The sequence below is a fragment of the Eretmochelys imbricata genome, chromosome 1 (assembly GCF_965152235.1).
Source record: "Eretmochelys imbricata isolate rEreImb1 chromosome 1, rEreImb1.hap1, whole genome shotgun sequence".
NCBI lineage: Eukaryota > Metazoa > Chordata > Testudines > Cheloniidae > Eretmochelys > Eretmochelys imbricata.
The window spans coordinates 201,931,313-201,941,113 of NC_135572.1; positions in this window are offsets into that span (position 1 = coordinate 201,931,313).

Consider the following 9,801-nt stretch of genomic DNA (forward strand, 5'->3'; position numbering starts at 1 on the left):
GTGTCAAATTACTGCTCGCAGAGCCATTATAGTGCAAACACCATCAGCATCTTACTGACCCCCTAGCTGTGCCACACAGTTCTGGACAGCATGCATCCATAGTGTTTCTCAATGACTAGGAAGAGAAGATCTATAGACAAGACGATGATTAACTAGTAAGGCGCAGTTCTGTTTTGGATCTAACCAACTGCCAATGCCATTTGGGCTTAAGAGAAAAGAAGCACGATGAAAAGTGGAGGAGGATTGTGGAAAAATAGTGTTTCTCCATCTGGAGATAACACAGGCCATTGAATTATGTGGCATCCCTAGCTGACAGTACTTGTTTTGGATTCCTAATATAAACCTCAAGTTAGCCTTAGTTTCTCACTCTAGAGTGGGCTTTGGAACCATGCTGGAAAATTTTGTTTTGTATTTAATCTCAGGTCTAGTTAAACTGATTTCAAATGTGGCTTGGCTTAACATGTAACTGGGAACAACCTATTTTAAAAACATTAAAAATAAACAACCATGCTTAAGGCCATGGAGGGACCTGATTGAGCGGTGGCACTTGAAAGAACCTAGGCTTGAATGTGCTTTTCAAAAGCAGTTTTAAACTAGCCTGGTCCTCATTTGCAAGCACTAGCCAAACTTTGGGTGAAACTGGTTTGGCTGGAATCAAGTTGAACCTGAATTCAAACCTACTTTTTGAGCATGGTTCAAAGCCCAGTGGAGACAGGGCCTTTAAGTCTCCAGTTTGCATTATTTGCTAGAATCTAGTGCAAAAATGTCATCTTATCACAGCAGTGCAGGCACGCGGCATTCTACCCCCTGCCAAAAGATGGCCAACGTCCAGTCAGATCTCATGGAAGGAGTTTGCAGCAATCAGCCAGAAGAGCTCAAATTAAAGAAGTTTGTTATTTTACCACAGCAGAAAAGGCACTCTGGACACAGCAGGCTCAGTCAACCCTCAGCTTCACTTTTCTCTGGCATAGTCATGGGACTGCCACTGGCAACACATGCAGCTGGCTTCACTGCAGCAGAAGACATCCCTAATTATTCTCTCCTGAACTTTACCAGAAGGGGTGGATTAAAGCTAACCCGTGGTTGGCACTTCAGGGCCCCATAGAGAGACACTCCCTTCAAACCAGATAGATTTGTTTCTTCCCAGCCCCTGCAACAGACCTCCCCAACACTCCTAAGTCCGGGATCTTTTTCTCAAGCGAAGAGACTGACCAGCAGCAATTAGCTGTGCATTGTGACACACCCTGCTAAATAAGAGTGACCCCCTTCTGAGTGTAGGGTTCAGCTCCAATTCTTCCTTAATTCACCCCAAGGTGCCCGTGAAGCCAGATGTTATTTTTCAACCTAAAATCTGCTGTGAAATTTGTTGGCTTGTGGAGTACAATGGGGAGGATTTCAAGGGCACAGATGGCCAGTTAGTTGGGTGCTCAACTCCCATTGTTCAGCTTTTGAAATCTTCACTCCATGACCGTTTTGTTCCAAGAGTTGACTCTTGCACTGCAGAACTGGAGGAGATGTGCTTGCTCTACTCCGTGAAGCGCAGAGTTTCCGTACCTGGAGTAATTTGATTAATCTCTACCCTTTTGGCAGAGGTTATGCCCACGCTTTAATTTTATAACATTTGATCGATTCAACACAATCTTTTGTGAGGTTGTGGCTCACGTGCAGTTACAGCAGGGATGAATCTGGCTCCATATTACTAACCGTTCTTTTGTATTACGCTTGTTAAAATCAAGGTATAGACCAACCTACATCATGAGTACAAAGGTTTTGTTCAGCTCAGGGTTCTGTTTGGTTCCAGCCAAAAGACCCCATTAAGGTTGGCTATTCACTTGAGGGCCACATGAAAGAATCTTAGAACACTGATCCCTTCAGCAATCTCAAAAGGAACTTATAAATGCCACTAAGAATGTTCTGTATAAGCAAGAATATTCTAATCTGGTGTGGTTCCATTCCATCCCCCCCCCCCCATCTCTCCTCAAAGGCTTGACCAGCACTTCTTAAAACACATGTTCATGACTCTTGTTTATTGCACTGTTCCCTTAACAGCCCTCTAAAAGAAGTGCTTTTTCAATGACCTTCCAACCTTTGGTAGCCTTTTTCACCTTTTGGGCTGAGTTCATACTGTGACTGAAGGAATACAAACTAGGGATACAGAGCAATCAAGTGCTCTTCTAGGAGTTTGTCTGTATCTGTACTAGAGATTAGTGACTTTGTGCTGAAGCCTAGAACAGGGATTTCAATTTCATATTGAACAGCTCTCCCAGATCTCCCTCAGTCCATATAGAAAACTCGGCTGAAAAACAAGATTTATAACACCTTGAAACCACTTGTCCTAGGATGCCTGTTTAGTTTCATCTGCAGTGCTATCTCTTTCTCCCCTAACTGATGGACAGAAGACATTCAGTGGAGCTGTCTCAGTGTCTGACTAGTTGCCTGGAGTAAAGATATCGCCAGCGTTATCCTGCCAGATGAAGGTGGATCTGAAAAGATGTAGTGTTTTGCTGCTCCCTATGCTCTGTCCCTACCCCTTCTCTTCTCCCTCACTGGGCCCTTGTGTACCCTTCCAATCCCACCACATGTAAATACATTTCAGTAGTGCAATGCAGTGCAGTCATACTTAGTGCAAAAATAAAAAGTCTTATCCAGACCAAAAGCTCAAACTTCCCCCACCCCCAAATCAACTCTCATTAAAGTATACACATGCCCCAAAACAAAGTGGGATTTGCAGTCTCCCAGCCATACTTTCACATGCCTCATCTTCTCTCTGCCTGCTCAATGCAGAGTTGTCATTAGCAGATGTAACCTTTATTACTTGAAACAAAAAGGAACAATAAAAGTCAAATGGCTGAAAAGCAGAGGAGGCAGGTCATTGTGGAGGGGCAATATGAGGAAGAGAGAATTGAATGGATACAGCAAAAGGTCAGTAGTGGTTTTTACACAAAGATGATCAGATGGCTCCATCGTAAAGGGCCTGTGTAAGCGTAGAAAAGATATAAAGCTTCTCTGTTCCCAAAACACAGTCCTTACTTCAACAGTGCCCAGTTGAAGGTTCTGTAGTGCAATCAACTCTTTGAAGTGGCAACTCTCAGCAGCCACCCTAAAACAGCCAGAAGGATCAACACTAGCCTTAGTCCTTTCCCTCTCACACCAACACACACACACACACATATATATTCTCACAGCCCTTTTCGGCGGGTGGGGGAGGGGTGGTAGAGATGGAAATTATCAGTACAGATATAAACTGTTCAGTATTTAAAAACAAAAATGCACAAGGAAAACAAAATAAAGCACACTTCTAAAATGGACAAGAGGGTTACTGAATCCCAATCAGCCTGCAGTGCTCACCTTCCCTTGTGGTTTTTATAAAATCAATAACCATTCAGGGCTTGCCACTTAGTTAATGATCATTAGAAGATTATCTTGGAAAGCACAGGAAGGACCTGGGAGTACTCAATAGTTTGAAGATTATTTACACATCTGAGGGTCCCCCTTTAAACCTCACACAATCAGAAAGGAGTGTGGGGAAGCCATTGAGAGCATGGAAACAGAACAGGCAATGAGCTAAAACATAAACATATGCAAAGTGCTATGCGGTAGGATGATTTTTCCACTGCTATTCAGCAGGACACTGAGTCCAGACAAACACCCCTACTCCCACCCCGAATCCTGGACTGATAGTGGAGGGGGAAAAGGAAAAAGACCTACTTTCTCCCTCTGAGCCTTTTCAGGAAGACAGGAGTACTCATCACACTCTGTTTCACTTCAGTGCAGGAAAGATTTAACATGGTTTCAAATCATCAGAAAGAAGAAAGGAAGGAATCATAGATTCCAAGGCCAGAAGGGATCACTGTGATCAGCTGTGTAACACCACCCACAGAACTTCCCCAAAATAATTCCTAGAGCAGATCTTTCAGAAAAATATCCAATCTTGATTTAAAAAATGCTAGTGATGGAGCATCCATTACCCTCCCCGAATTGGGAAATTGTTCCAATGGTTAATTACCTTCACTGTTAAAAATGTACACCTTATTTCCAGACTGAATTTGTCTAGCTTTAACTTCCAGCCACTGGATCGTTGTTACACCTTTCTTTGCTAGACTAAAGAGCCCATTGTTAAATACTTGTTCCTCATGTAGGTATATATAGACTGTAATAATCTCTTTGTTAAACTAACTAGATTGAGCTCCTTGAGTCTATCACTGTAAGGCATGTTTGCTAATTCTTTAATCATTCTTGTGGCTCTTCTCTGAACTCTCTCCAATTTACCAACACCCTTCTATAATTGTGGACACAAATGCCAAATACAGAGATTAAAATAACCTCTTGACTCCTACTTGAGATGCACAGGATGGCATTCACTCTTTTGGCCACAGCATCACATTGGGAGCTCATGTTTGCCACAACTCCCACAGCTTTTTCAGAGGCTCTGCTTCCCGGGATAGTGTTCCCCATCCTGTAAGCATGGCCTGCATTCTTTGTTCCTAGATGTATTTAAGCAGGCAGAGTCCAAATAGGGATGTGGAGATCCTGGAGGTACATCTCAAATCTACCCTGTACACCTCAACTGCAGAAAAATGACAGTTGTAAGAACTAGTTTTGTTGTTTATAGCTATTTGAGAGCCCACCATGAAAAGAGCTATATGGAATCAGAGTTGACAGAGATGGAAAAGATATAATCATTCTTTGAAGTCCTTCCCCAGAGCCTCCCCATGTCAGAGAATCTATAAAATATAAAACTGATACAACTAGCTCTTATGTAAAATATGTAACACCAACCTACTCAATACAAAATACCATCAATAAAAGTCCTAGATACTCAGCTGGCTGCATGTCAGGGCCATAATCTCTATTTGCTGAAATGTTGAGCTCATGCCACCTGGTAGTCACTCACATCCATTCTCCTTCACAAAACAGTGTGGTACCTTATGAAGAGAGGTTGCCTACAGACAACCTTGCATAGTGCAGTGTGTTTCTAAACTTCAAAGGATGGGTGTGCTGGTCCTGGGGTGGCAAGTCTATCCTATTGCACAAAAGCAGGGTCGTCTCACCCACCTTGTTTTCATGAGATCAGCAATATGTAAATAGTTCTGGCTAAAATAGCCTAATGACTAAAATCAATTGACTCCAAGTAACATCACTGGAAATTCACAGGGCCTGCTGCTCGGTTACACTAGGACCCCCTTTGCCCCACTCTGGCACTGTAAAGGAGTCTTCATGTAAATGATTGTGTCCATACTTTGGGCTACCTTTTTCATTATTTTCTAGTTATGATAAAAATTCAATTACATGTTTAAAGGCCAACCAAAAATGTGGACTTGTGGGAGGAAGAAAGGCTCCAAGATAGTAATGAGGCTGACACAAACATCTTGTGCCTTGTTCTAAACGAAGCAGCTTCGTCTCTGTTCAGTTCTTTCAAATAGGTAAAGCGTCAGCCTAGCAAAGTGGCAAGAAACTTTTAATCATCAAACCCTTGAATGAGGTGAAAGCTGCCTGGTGGGGGAAACCCAAATGTTCAGTCGGGTTCACCTTTGGGCAGAAACAGGCCATGTTCAGGCAAGTCCTGTGACATACTAAAGAGAGTAGGGGAAATTGATATTTAGGGTTATATCATTCCATATGGCTAGGTTTGCCTTTCTGATGTGAGTGGGTGTACAGAAGCCAAGGAGAATGCTCACGTGAATAAGGCTTGCAGAATGAGGCCCACGAAGTAGTGCTCAGAGCAGCTTACAATAGGAAGTAATGATCCCACTCAATCTGACTAAGAATGCCCATCCTTTCTGTGCTGACTAGCTCCTACTGCTCAGTTTTCTAGGCTGAGTTATGGTTACAGATGGAGTTCATGGGAAAGGACTGAGTTCCCCAAGTTTTTATTTGAGACTTTGAACCTGAAATTCAGAGCAAAACTTCAGGGGTGCGCACCCACAACATATCAGAAATCAGGAATAATCTGACAGGTTTGCAGATAATGCTGACCTACCTCCTGACATTAATTAAAAAGGAGATGAGGCAAACTGCAAGGCAGTGAAACTTGTTTATGAACAATGGTAGCCCTGACTCAGGTGACTGCACCCCACCAATAAAAAAGCGTTCTGAGCTTAAAATTTTTTTTTTTAAAGGAGAGCAGAAGCATCACTCTTTTCCTGAACTGGGCATGGGTGAACAGAAGCCCTTGTGTGGGTGTGCAAGCCCTCCTTTTTCCTGGGAAGTCTCCCTTTCTTTGGTGCAAGACCTCTCATTTTGGTACCGGGGCTCCAAAGGAGAAACTTTCTCTCCTTTATTATCCAACCTTACAGTGAAGATCTGTAAAGAAAATCCCTTTCTAGCCATGTATAAGTAGCATAAACTATTTTTTGTTAGTACAAGTGCTCCCTCTAGTGATGACAATGTTACTTAACCTGTTGTGTTACTCAACTGCTGTGTAATAATAATAATAATAATTAATAATAAAAGGAACTTGAGATGGATGCCTGCTGAATACAAAAAGAACAGGAGTACTTGTGGCACCTTAGAGACTAACCAATTTATTTGAACATAAGCTTTCGTGAGCTACAGCTCACTTCATCCTATGCTACAGTCTATAGAAACATGAGATTGCAGCTTGCATTAGTCTACAAGGTCTACTTAACCAGTTAAGAACTAGAAAGAGAAAGTAATAATGAATGATATACTGGAATAATAGCTTTCCTTGATGTTTATGCCAAGGTAGGTATCAAATCCAGGGGTCTATAAATCTTCAAAACCAGCACAGTAAGAGAATGACAAAGAATGCTAGTTCAAAAACGGGTCCTTAGAACATCACAATCTTTCTGGTTTACATTTCTACAGAGAATACAAAAGAAAAGATAAGAATTCAAAATGCTGCTCAAATGCAAGATTTCTGGATAACAAATGACTGTCTTGATATGTTAAAGTAGTTTTCACCAGCTAGTTATTTTGTTAGTTTCACTTTCATTTAGGCGATTGTATCCTATACACACTACATTCTACAAGTACAATCTCTAGTGTGGATAATCTACAGGTCTGTTACCATCCTGTTTGTCAGACCACTTCTTAGCCTAAAAATACACACTGTAAACTGCATAGTTGTAAAATGAACCGAGGTTTTGCCAAAAAAAAAAAAAAAAAAAAAAGAAAGAAAAAGAAAAAAGAAAAAAATGCATTGGGAAAAATAAAAGCAACAGGAAAGATAACAAATCAAGAGACACGATGGTAACTAATAATTTATCCTAAGTGAGTTACTGAAATTTACGAAGGATTAGCAGAAGAAAGTGTGGAATGGGTGTGTAATTACTTAAATGATCAGGCATTCACACCAGGGAGAAAAGGCTCTTTAGGAAAATAAACATGATTTTGAAACTAACTGAAGGACAAGGCAAAGGTTGCGATGAGAAATCATGGACCTTTGGCTCAGTGCTCTCTGTGTCATTAGCGAAATGGAATTAGCTTTATGAATATGGCAAGCAGTAATTCCTTGGACTAACTGGACCAGAAGGTGCCTGTCAGGAAAAAAAAAAAAAAAAAGCCTCCTCAACTCACAAAATGATACTGTTTGTTACCTGCACAATTGCTTTATGGAGGCTGCTTCCTTCCCCCTCGTGTCTCAAAGAGTCAAAACGATACACAGAGAACAAAGAAAGGTTGGATGTTGACATCGCTGCTGGAAGACTGCAATGTTTAAATTGCAAGTGGAAATGAGGAAAGGAAAGAAATGGGAAGTTGTAGTAGTCTGGTTTCCACGGAAGTGCATACGTTAGATAATCAGAATAGAGTATGTAAAGAACGTCAATACCTGCTGATCTCTAAGCTTGAAGTCCCTACTTTGTTATTGTACAAACACAGTAAGAGCTAGTCTACACTTAACATGCTGCAGCTGCGCTGCCATACTGCTTCAGTGAGGACATTGCCTACACCAATGGGAGGACTTCTCCTGTCACTCTAGGTAATCCACCTCCCTGAGAGGCAGTAGATAAGGTGACATCCTATTGACATAGCGCTGTCTATACTGGGAGTTAGGTCAGTATAACTGGGTGGTCAGTGGTGTGGAAAATCCCCTGAGTGACGTAGTTATACAAACATAAGTTGCAAGTGTAGACCAAGCCTGAGGATAACATTTTCCCTCCAACACCAGTTCCAAGTAAACTGATTTACGGTGACACAACTCTTCTCATATCTGGGGAAGTACAACTTCTATATGGACTATCCCTCATTCCCACCAGCTCTGTACAGAGAATGAAGAAATTAGGTACAATAGATACTTTATCCCCATCCACTTCACTTTAGCCATATTCAGTTAGGAGAGAATGATAAATCTTACCCAAAGAGAGATGAGCATGAAAGAGAACAACAGATCTAAATTCCCCCAAACTTGTATGAAGTTTAGATCTGGACTTGCAGCTTGGGCCCATCTGGTGTATCAATACTGATTATCTGATGAAAAAATAAGGAAAAGAAAAGTCACCCTGTAATTTCAATCAATGGAGGCATGGGTGTTGCATTGACTCTAGAGATGGGTCTGAACCATCAAGTTTGGTTCTAGGTCAAATCTTCCTCAGAGTTCAGGAGCATTTGGATATGGGGTTTGGTTAAGCCTTTCTCCAGTTAAATCTTTTCAGCAACTCTTTGGGGATAAGGTAAATCTGTTTGGATAAAATAAGATGTGGCCCAGACTTCAAACCAACTAGGCATTTCTGGAGTGTTGCACAAAAATTAGAAAAGACAACATCCAACATGGAAACTAAAGCATGAAACCTCCTGAGCTGACATTCATATCTACTGGAGGTTGTTGAGATCTGAAAATGGGGAAGGCAAAGATGACACTTAAGTTGTGATCAGAACATGTTTATGGTAACAGGCAAAGATAATTCTTTATCTGACTCATATCAAACTCCACGGGTCGCATTCAAGACAGCAGCAGAGAATTTTGTTTCCACTACTGTAACATTAACTTGGTGGGGAATCTAAGGAAGTCATAATCGCTCCTTTGAAAATTTTTGGAGAAACAGAATAGAGAAGAGTGAAGGGATCAAGATACTTCATGGCACCATTCTTCAAGGCAAGAAGGAAACCTGCCATGTTCTTTCCCCAAATGAAACGATGAAACTGAATATCCTTGAAGAGAGCTCACAGATTCCTTCATGTTTTTTAATTGCTTTTTCTTCTGATATAAAAGGGATAACAGGACACAATCATGAAGTTTTTGTAGAGCCTAATACTGTTTTATGTTGGTTTTTTTTACATTCACCTTCCTACATTTTGCTAAACAGATTGATTAAAAAAATATCTAGAAAAGAAAACCTGTTAAGACAATACACAAGCCAATAATACAAAAAGCAAACTAGAGTTGTAATAATGATCATTAAATGCTTCAAAATAGCTGCAGCAGGTCGGTGGTGAATGATAAATATAAGCAATCATTTTTCTATGATCACAGGCAGATGCAAAATTTAAAATGAATATACTACGTATATATAGAGATGTAAAGTTGTTATATAGTGTACTGTATGTTCTAGTTTTCAGAAATACTGCATTGTAGTGTATTGTATTTAACTAAGCAGAGCTAAATAGCAACTTCTCTTCTTCCACAAAGTCACTACTACTGTTAATAAAAATAACATATTTTTCCAAGAAAAAAAATACCTTCAGTGACAGTCACAGACATTTTTAACGATAAAAAGACAATGAACATACATTGAACAAAACAAAAACAAAAGAAAAGAAAAAAGAAATGGTTGCATTTGTTGCCTCACTTACAGAAGGAAGAAAAACGCCACCAATACTTGAAGATACACGAAGAGAAAT